The sequence below is a fragment of the Chrysochloris asiatica genome, unplaced genomic scaffold (genome assembly GCF_000296735.1).
Source record: "Chrysochloris asiatica unplaced genomic scaffold, ChrAsi1.0 scaffold00022, whole genome shotgun sequence".
In the NCBI taxonomy this organism is placed as follows: Eukaryota; Metazoa; Chordata; class Mammalia; order Afrosoricida; family Chrysochloridae; genus Chrysochloris; species Chrysochloris asiatica.
The window spans coordinates 20279454-20290519 of record NW_006408540.1 but is presented as its reverse complement, the minus strand read 5'-3'; positions in this window follow the sequence as shown (position 1 = coordinate 20290519).

Sequence of the window (11066 nt, the reverse complement as noted above, 5' to 3'; positions counted from 1 at the left end):
CACACTTTGTTTAGCCATTCATCTGCTGATGGATACTTGGGCTTTTTCACCTTTCACCTATTGTGAATAGAACTACAATGAAAATTGGTGAGCAAGAGTCTGTTGTAGTCCTTGCTTGTAAATCTTTAGTGTGTGTGTATATATATTGTTGGTTAGAGCCGTTGAGTCGGTTTTGGCTCACAACAACCCTGTATAGGTTTCCAAGGAGTGGCTGGTGGATTTGAGCTTCTGACCTTGCAATTCAAACCCACCTTATAGTCCAGTGCTTATCCTACAGTACCACACCAGGACTCCATATAATATATATATACCTGCAAGTCTTATGGTACTGCTATGTTTGACTTGTGGAAGAATTGCCAAACTCTTTTCCACATGGTTACACCACTTTGCAATCCCACCAGCAATAAACAAGGGTTCCAATTTTCTCCACATCTTTGCCAACATTTTTTGTTTTCCACCGCCAGTGGAACTTTAATATATCATATCTTTTGAATCTTTCTCAAGGCCCTCTAATTAGAAGATTTTCTTTCAAGGATATTATGTCCCTAAAGAATGCCAAGCCAACAACTAAAATCAGACATCATTCACTTTGCTCCAGAAAAACTAAATTTGCCCGCAATTTAAAAAATCTGGATAGAATTCATATAGTACAGTTGGTGTGGTCACAATGGCTAAATAAAATTTCCAGGAATAAACGAAACGAGATATTTTCTGGATTGGCCAACTGTAAAGCAAAAGCAAAAAGAATCACTGAAAAGAACACAAATGTATGTAGAGTTCCAATATTCATTTGGATGCAAAAGAAAAATCTATTTGTACTTAGCATTCTGCTTCCAGTGTAACATCAATGAATGTCAGGAAATGTGATTTAGAGCATTTGAAATTCAACTGCAAACTTGCATTAACACTTAGGAAAAAGGAGGGGACCTAAAGAGACAAATTCACTTGGAGTCTCAAAGACTTCGCCAAATTGCCAGTTTGAGACACCTCATCATCTTTCTAAGAACATGAACTGCAGACTTGTCACTTTCCACACGCTGCACTAATACAAGCTGAGTGGTTTTGTGTCTGCTGTCCCATCAGCAAACCCCGCTCCTGTTCTCTGTAACACAGTTAAAGCTAAGTCCTCTCAGGGGACTAATGAAGGACTGTCATCAGCGCTCTCTGACTGGGTTATGGTGGGATAAATGTACAAGTCTCACTAATGAAGAGACTCCACTCGCTGATTGAAGCCCCTCAAGCACAGTATTCAGGGAATGATGTTGCCCGTTGGCCTGTCCGCAGTGACAACCAGCTCATCCTGGAGACCAGACTTATTTCCATTCAGCCAGCCACTTAAATGGGGCACTCCTCCAATGAATGGCTACCTCCCAGGTATTTCAAGGCAAAACCCCTTGGCGATAAGAGTTGGAACTTATCTGACTCTATATAACCAGGGGAGTCCCTGGATGGTGAACGGTTAACAGACTTGGCTGCTAGCCAGAGGTTGGCAGTTCAAGTCCACCCAGAGGCACCTCAGAAGAATGGCCTGACAATCTGCTTCTAAAAAACTCAGCCATTGAGTGAAATTAATCAGTCACAAAAGGACAAATACTGCATAAGACCATTATTATAAAAGCTTAAGAAAAAATAACCATACTAAAAGAGGGAAAAAAAATTCTTTGTTGGTTATCAGTGGGTGTGGGCTGGGGGGACAATATAGCACAGGGTAGTGAGTAGACACATCATAGCTCAGGTGTTGGGGAGGGGAATACACAAGAAGGGGAGGGTGGAAGAACAAAGGAAGTTAGGGGAACCTTGAGGCCGGTTGTTGTTGTTGTTAAGTGCCGTCACATAGATTCCGACCCATAGCAACCCTGTATAGGGTTTCCAAGGAGCAGCTGGTGAACTTGAACCACTGACCTTGCAATTCAAACGACTTTGCAGTCTAACGCATTAGACCACAGTGCCACACCAGGACTCCTGAGGCAGGTTGTTGTTGTTAAGTGCCATCAAGTCGATTCTGACCCATAGCGACCCTTTATAGGGTTTCCAAGGAGCAGCTGGTGAGCTTGAACCACCGACCTTGCAGTTCAAAGGATTTTGCCCACAGCGCCACACCAGGACTCCATCCTGGGGCAGGTTAGCATGGGCTAAATGGAACAGAGGTAAATAGTGATATATGCTCAACCTTGGAACAACAGGGCTCTGTGATACAGGGATCGAGGCATAGTCTGAAGAGAGGAAATAATGTTAAGATGCTTGACTGGCTTATGTATATTGGTTTCCCTTGCCTACTATTGTAAAATAGACACTTGAGTGGGATAGAAAGGAATGTCGGGAAAACACGATTACAGAAAGCTTGTAAGCCCGTCTTCAGCCTATAACTGATTGGTGTACCTAAAAGGGGTTCTACAACTTGCCCAGTGAAATAGGCTTCTTGTGGAGACTTTGCAGAGTATAGGACATTAGGTGGAATTCTGAGCCCCTTCCAGAACCTTCTGAGGTGGGGCATTCCCACTAGAAAGGACAAGCAGACTGGCATGAAACAGCTAAAGCAAAAAAGATATATCTTCAGAGAAAGATCAGCAGGATAAATCCAAAACAAAAATGGCAGTATGGTTGGGTACTACAAGAACAAGCAAGTTGTTTACCGGGAAGCCATCAAGGCAAGCAATCAAGTCCCTTCAGGATAAACCCCCCTCTAAGACTGAAATCAAATACATGAGCAGGTATGTAAGCTTGCTGGTTGGTGCCCATGTTGCTCTACTGGTGAGTGAGTGGAAGAGGGGGAAAGGCAGTAATGAAGAAATGGGCTGAATCCAACCACAGTCCATTGACTCCCATTGATGAGAGAGAGAAGAGGAAGGGCTGGTTGCTCCAAAGTGTGGTGAGACCAGGGGACTCCTGAGCCCATGGACAAGGACATAGCCACAGAGGGCTAGAGCTGAGAGTGAAGCATCCAGCTGATATGAAGTGAGGGGAGATCAAGAACGCCCAAACTTGCAGACAGTAACCATTTGAGCTAGCCTTAACTAGAGGAAGATTTTTTTTTTTTTTTTTTTTTTGATAAAGGAAACTTTATCAAAAGTTTATTCAATAAATTGCTACAATTTGATGAAGTTGACCTATACTCATGGAGGTGGTGGTGGTGGTGGTGGTTATGTGCTGTGGAGTCTGTTCCAACTCATAGTGACCCTGTACAGGGTTTCTGAGGCTGTAAATCTTTACGGGAGCAGAAAGCCTCATCTTTCTCCCATGGAACAGCTGGTAGTTTTGAACGGCTGACCATAAGGTTCGCAGCCTGATTCGTAACCACTACACTACCAGAGCTCCCAACAGGGAGGGAAGAAGTCTTCACATCAAGGATCAATGCTAACCCTCTTTACATAGGGTAAATAGGGACAGGCAACTTAGACATTGGCTACCTACAATGAGGAGGCGATAAAGGCACAAAGTGACTAGCGTACAAGTTTTCAAGAGGGAGTTTAGTTTAAGAGTGGGAGGGAGAGGAACCTCAGCCATTGAAATCCCTGTGTAGCACAGTTCTTCTCTGATACACATGGGGCTACCACAAGTTGGAACTGACTCCATGGCAACTTTTATTTTTAATATGCTCAGAAGGCGATCAATAAAAGCTTAGTGAGAAACAATAAACGTAAGAAGTGATTTGTTAAACACTTAATTTGCTACATGCCTTGGTTACTATATTTTCCTATGAAAATACATCTTGATAATCTCCACTGGGAGCCTTGGTGGTGCTATGGGTTAAGCATTGGGCTGCTAGCCACAAGATCAGCAGTTCAAATCCACCAGGCTCTCTGTGGGAGAAAAACTATGCTGCCTGCTCTGTAAAGATTTGCAGCCTCAGAAACCTTACATAGGGTCACTGTGGGTCAGAATAAAGTCAATAGTCATGGGTTTGGGTTTTGGTATAGTCCCTTGGGAGTCCTGGTGGCACAGAGGTCAAAGCCCTCATCTACCAACCAAAAGGTCTCCTATAGTGTCACTATGAGTCAGAACCAACTCAATGACAAAGGGTCTTGGTTATAATCCCTGTTACTATCTTCATATTGGAGTTGTGGTGTGGCGCTGTAGGTTAATGCACTAGACTGCAGAGTCGATTTGAACCACAAGGTTGACGGTTCAAGCTCACCAGTCATTCCTCAGAAACCCTATACAGGGTCATTATAGGTTGGAACCGACTTGACGGCACTTAAAACAGTAATATCCTCATATTATAGATGAGGAAACAGGGATACATTGTAACTTGCCCAGGGTCACCCAGCCAGCCATCCGGCTTCTAGCTCCAGGTGCTTAACTATAAGGTTGCTGCTGCATACTGACAAGTCTTCCCCGTCCAGAGGACTCCCTGCAGCCGTCAGCATCATGGAGACAGTGATCCTGAGATCCTAGAGGAGGAAGTGAAGGCGGCAGGAAATTTTACAAGCCCGTCATCACGCCTCTCTGTGCTTTCTCAGGCCCTCAATTCTCAGATGCCAAAAGGAGCTGAGTCCCAAGAACACTTCAAAAGCCCTGGTCCTCAAAGCATCTTCTTGTTTCAAATGGGCAAGTTTCTCCTTCCTTTCACTAACCCCTACAACTGCGCACAAGGGATCGTCTTTCTTTACAGTGTCCCCACACCCAAAGGCTGCATTTCTCACAGTTCTAATTATTGGCTTTCTTACTCATCTCAGCAAAGCCTTCAGAAGGGGGTTGCATTCTAATGAAAGCAAGACAGTATATTCTAGAGTTTCATTCACCTCTGAATTACCAGAGCCAAGTGCCTCCAGGATTACCAAAGAAGTACATGAACCTGTCTTACAGCTAAGGAGCAGCCGCTCTGCATAGGAAACTCTGCTTTCTGCTTGTACGCGGTGTATGATGTCCTGTTGACACACCCCTAATGTCAACCCTTAGTACTACGAACCTTGGAAATGGGGCTAGGCCGGGCCTTGAAGTCATTTATGCCACACTTCTACCACAGTGTGTGTTGGAGTGCTGGTGTGGTACTATAGGATATGCACTGGACCACGAGGTTGATTTGAAACACAAGATCAGTGGTTCAAACTCACAGCCACTCCTTGGAAACCCTATACAGGGTCACTATGAGCCAGAACTGACTTCACAGCACTTAACAACACCACACTGTAAGAGAATCTTTTGAAAACCAATTTTGATCATTGGTTTTGCTAGGTCAGATCCTATTTGGTAGTGGCGGTACTATCTTCTTGTTCTTAAAAAAGAAAAAGAAAAATGTGCAGATAGTTGTTCCACATCTTTAAAATGTGTCTGGGTATACAAAGCAGAACAGTTCTCCATCTGACAATTCACACACATTTTACTGCATCTCATTCATTGTGATGCCCTCAGTGTAACGTCACTTATACCATTTCTTCCCTGTGTTTCCTGTATCTATTCCATCTTCTTCCTAACCCTGCTGGACTTTGTACTTAGGTAAATGCTGCCCTTTTTATCTCGAATAATCATCACCTCAGTCACAATAATTTTTAAAAGACCCTATTCCAGCAGGATCCAACCCAGAGAAGCAGTGACACCAGAGATGGAGGCAGAGATGATGACATAGAGAGATGGAGCAGCTGGGGACTTTAAACCCAGAGAGGGAGAGGGGCTGTGTGCTGATGCCTGAGGGGCAGGCTTGTAGGGTATACCCTGTGGTTGGTTGATGATGCATGGAGGGGATTGTAACCATGGCAATGAAACGATATACGATAGGATGAATGTAAAGCTAATGTTCTCCCATGTAAGCTATCACACAATTCATGATAAAACATTAAAAAAAAAAAAAAAAAAACCTATTCTAATCATAAAAGAAATTTCCATCTCTGCAACATTCTGTTTCTCATTGTGTCAAGAGCTTGTGGTGAGTTTGGCCTACCAAATATGAGTATTTGCTTATGTATGGATAGGATATGTCTGGAAGAATGCACAAAAAATAAAATACGCAACAGAGGTGTGTCCTGTCAGGGGAGCTGGGTTACTGAATTATAAGGGTGAGGACAAACTAAAGTTTCCCTGTATCCTTCTCATTTTTGTGCCCTCTGCAGTTATTACACTGCAAAAATATATATATATGATGCCAGCCATCCCTCCCACAGCATTCAGATTCAGCCAGAAGGCACTCAGCTCTAGCTCTGTGGGTCAGCAAACCTAGCTCTCCAAAAAAGTGCCTGGAGGCACCCGACTCCACAAGGGATCCTGCTGCCCAAAAGCAGTGCTGTATTTCATTTGCTCTGTGGGTCAGGAAGTGCACCATTCTACTCCAGCTTTTGGTTCTGTTGTGTTTGCTCCCCTGCTGTCTCAGCTTTGTGTTCTTGGGTCCAGGAGGTTCAATGCACTCCCCTCCTTGTTCTTCTTGTTTGATGGCAGTGAGATTTCCACTCCCGCTTCAGAGATGGCTCTTTTTATGCCCATGTTAGAGTTTCACGTTTTCACAATGAATCCTGTTCACAATCACTCACAGCTGAATCACATAATCCATTATTAGCTTTTTCTTACTTAGACCCATCAGGAAAAAGTAATCTGGTGGGAGTTACTAAGGCTATGGCTAGAAGAGACATATGAAGTGGTCCACTACATCACAATTAGCCACTCAAAAATTTAAATATGTTTTTAATGATTTCCTATAGAAGTCCTATAAAAGTCCTGGTGTGATGCTATAGGATCAACACTGGACTGTGAACCACAAGGCCAGTGGTTCAAACCTTGGCAACCCTATACAGGGTCGCTATGAGTCAGAACCAACTCAACATCACTTAGCAATAACAAACAGGAATAAAGGAGTCCTGGTGTGGCACTGTAGAATAAGCAATGGGCTGCTAAACTCCAGATTGGTCATTCAAACCCACCAGCCACTCCTCAGAAACCCTATACAGGGTCACTATGATTCAGAAGCAACTTGAAGGCACTTAGTAACAACAACATAGGAAATAAATTCAAACCATTTAAAAAAAAAAAAAATGTGGCCAGGTTGGTGATTCTAACTCCCTTCAGGTATTTTGACTTTCCAATCACAGAAGGCAGAAGAATGGCAGTCAGTGGTTGCCATGATAGAATTTGCAAAACTAGCACTTTTGCGGCACGTCCACTTCTGTGACTGTGACTGTTTGTCCATAGGAATCTGGTTAAGATTAGAGACTAAAACTAACTTCAAAATTTATTGTCACATCAGCCTGAAGTTATAAATTGATTTTAAAATTTACATATATAAGTAAACTAACAGTAAACAAATGACTGACTGAAATAGCCATCAAAAAAAATACGCGGATGCAAATGAAATAATAGATATCAAAGTGCTTTGAAGAAGCAGAAACATTGTGCAGAATACATGCTGCAGGAATATGAGCTACACGACGGTGAGTCCAAAAGTGTCACTACAAAATCATAGAAACCCTTATTAAAGAAAAATATCAAAATGTGAAACTTTTGTGTCTCAACATAGTCTCCATCTAAGTCTGTGCACTTTTGGAGACAGTGTTTGCATCTGTCTAACTCAATCCCAACTTGGTCTCTTGTACTTTGGACATACTGTCAGGAAGGACCAGTTCCTGGAGGACACCAACAGAAAAGAGGAAGACCCCAACGAGATGGATTAACACAATGGCAGCAGTAGCAGGCTCAAGCAGCGTTTCGTTCCATTGTCTGTAGGGTTGCTCTGCGTCAGAACCGGCTTCATGATGCCTAACAACAGCAACAACCATCACACCTGGAGAATTCTGTGCTCCTCAGTTTACACCACAGCAAAAGGGCAGTTTTGACACCCTCAAGAGACTTAAAGTGTGATCCTTTAAATGTTTTTAGAGTTCAGGGGACAAAAAAGAAGTCTGAAGGGGCAAGATCAGAATGGGGTAAGGTTTCCCAAAGAAATCCTCAAAGGACAAGCCTTGCTATCTGCAGTGCAGTTAATTAATTTATATGGTCTTCTCAGCATATTTCTCCATTTAGGGATGTAAATCTTAGCCTATTTGCCTGTGGCTGGAGTCCTGGTGTGATGCTGTGGGTTAATGAGGTGGACTGCAAGGTCAGTTTGAACCTCAAGGTCAGTGGTTCAAGCTCACCAGGCACTCCTCGGAAAACCTATACAGGTTTCCGCTATGAGTCAGAATCGACTTGACACTTCACAACAACCATGCCTGTGGTTCCACTTTGGAGTGAGTTATCTATTATGTTAATGAGGCAGCATTATGGTTGGATATATCTTGAGTCCTCACCTTACCAGAAGGTGTCACTAAAGTCACCAACTTTTGTTTCCTTGGGGTGTGGTCTGCATCCACTTTATAGGAATGCTTTGGAAAGTTCGCTCCCTGCCTCTGAATCCTACATCTGGCCCGTCTCCACCTGACCTCCAGTTCTCACAACTTGCAGCCTATCACCTGGCCTGATCCATCTGCTTCCACAACCTTATGGATCAACAGTCTGACCTACACATTTGCAACTATATGGGTAAGGGAGGAGAATCCTCCAGACTGAAGTCAGAACTGTGGATTTGGGGCTCGCAGGCTCCACAACTGCTTGACCTACTCCTTTGATGGGCCATGAGTTCTGTGACATGTTTCAGCAAATTTGGAACTCTGGAACATGACAGAGAATACTGAGGGGAGGAAGGTGCTTAATGTCAGGGACTGACGTTGGGGAGTCATATACTATCTTGGAAAAGTCAGACATTTGGGATATCTTTAAACCCCTCCTCATAGGGGCCAGCATTGTGCCGACCCTGCTAAAAGAATTATTGTTACACAACACTTGAAAACTCAACAGGTGCATTGTCATGTTGGAAAAAAAAATTCTCCAGCATAACTTGCCCATACTTTTTCTCACCAATGCAGTTTTCCATTTTTTAAAAGCTTTATAATGAGCCCCCATGATTCTTCTGTACCCTTAGAGAAGATTGGGCAAGATGACCCCGATGGAATCATCCAAAAAAACAGAAAAACAGTTGCTACACCGTCTAAGGAGTCCGGGGGTGGCGCTGTGGGATAATGCACTGGACTGCAAGGTTGGTTTGAATCATAAAGTCAGCGGTTCAAATTCACCAGCTACTCCTCAGAAACCCTATTCAGGGTCATGATGAGTCAGAAGCAACTCGATGGCACTTAACAACAACAGTGTAACCTTTGAGCTGACCTTTCTTCCTTGAATTTAATTGACTCAGAGGATTTCTTCAAAAGTCACTGTTTTGATTGAAACTTCTGTTTTGAAGGCACTGTTACCGTACCAGTCTAAGAGAACTTATCTGTGGCAATCCACTGATCTCAGAGACATGTTTAAAATATTGTATTTGGAATAAACCCATGCATGTATGAACTGGAACCCTAGTGGTTGTGGTTATGTGCCATGACATCGGTTCCGACTCATAGAAACTCGTATAGGGTTTCCGAGGCTGTAAATCTTTACAGGATCAGAAAGCCCGCAGAACCACTGGTAGTTTCAAACTGCTGACCATAAGATTAGCAACCTGACTCATAACCACTATGCTACCAGAACTCCTGGTTCCCTAGGAGAAATATTTTTTATTTACTCTTATGTATTGCACATGATAAGGAGTTCTGGTAGCATAGTGGTTACAAATCAGGCTGCTAATCTCACGGTCAGCAGTTCGAAACTACCAGCTGTTCCACAGGAGAAAGATAAGGCTTTCTGCTCCTATAAAGATTTACAGCCTTGGAAACGCTGTACAGGGTCACTATGAGTTGGAACTGACTCCATGGAACATAACCAACCATTGCACATGATATATATGCAACATGTAATTCTGGTGTGACACAGCAGGATAAGCCGTGGACTGCTAACCTCAAGGTTGTCAGTTCAAGCCCACTAGCTACGCCTCAAAAACTCTCTATAGAGTTGTTATCATAGGAACCAACCCAATGACACTTAATAACAACAATGTATGCACATAATGTATATACGAGGAGGCTTCAAAAATTTCGTGGAGAAATTCTGTATCTTTCCCTTCCATTTTCCCATGAACTTTTTGAAACCCTGTCATATAAATATATTCGGTTCTCCTACATACATGTTGTATATGAAAGACAGATGCATAATGATTATTTAGGTATCTGTGTTACCACAAAGCACTGGATCTGGTATCCAGAGTGACTCAAACCAACAAAGACTCACCAAACTGAAGAGCAAAAGGAAGGGCATTTGTTAAGCTGGTGCACACACCTGAGACAGAAGGGCAGCCCCAGATTCTGTCTGCCTCTAGATGCTTGTCAAGTTTCTTTTATAGGGAAAGGATTACATCATAACCATGTTTTACATACATATGATTACAGGTTAAACGTGTGCAGCAAGAGCTACAAAGAGAGCCACTTAGTGTCTCTCATTATAATGATGAATCTCCATTCAGGGGTGTGTTTTTAGTATGCTAATGAGTCGGACTGCGAACCGCAGGGTCAGCAGTTCAAAACTACCAGCTGTTCTGTGGGAGAAAGATGAAGCATTCTGCTCCTGTAAAGATTTACAGCCTCAGAAACCCTGTACAGGGTCGCTATGAGTCGGAACCGACTCCACGGCACATAGGTAGCCAGTCAATGAGTCCTGGTGTGATGCTGCAAGATAATGTGCTGGACCGCAAGGTTAGTTTGAGCTACAAGGTTGGCGGTTCAAACCCACCAGTCGCTCCTCAGAAACCCTACACAGGGTTACTGTGAGTCAGAACTTAACATCAACAATGTCCCTAGGCTCAATGACCTGTGACTTACAGCTTTTTTTTCTCTCACTCTCCTTATTTGTTGGCATTAACAGACCTTCTAACATTTTGGTTAAAAAAATTACATGTCTGCTTCTGTTATCACACTGGGAGTGTTCTGTGCAACGTCTCCAAGGCATTCCTTTAGTGAATGGTATGCTTGAGTCCCCAGTGGCACAAGCAGTTAAGTACTTGACTACTAACCAAAAGGTTGATGATTCAAGCTTATCCAGAGGCACTTCAGAAGTAAGACCTGGTCATCTACTCCCACAAGGTCACAATCTTGAAAACCCTATGGAAAAATTCTATTCTGTACACATGGAGTCACCATATGAGTCAGAATGGACTCATTGGCAACTAAGAACACAATAAC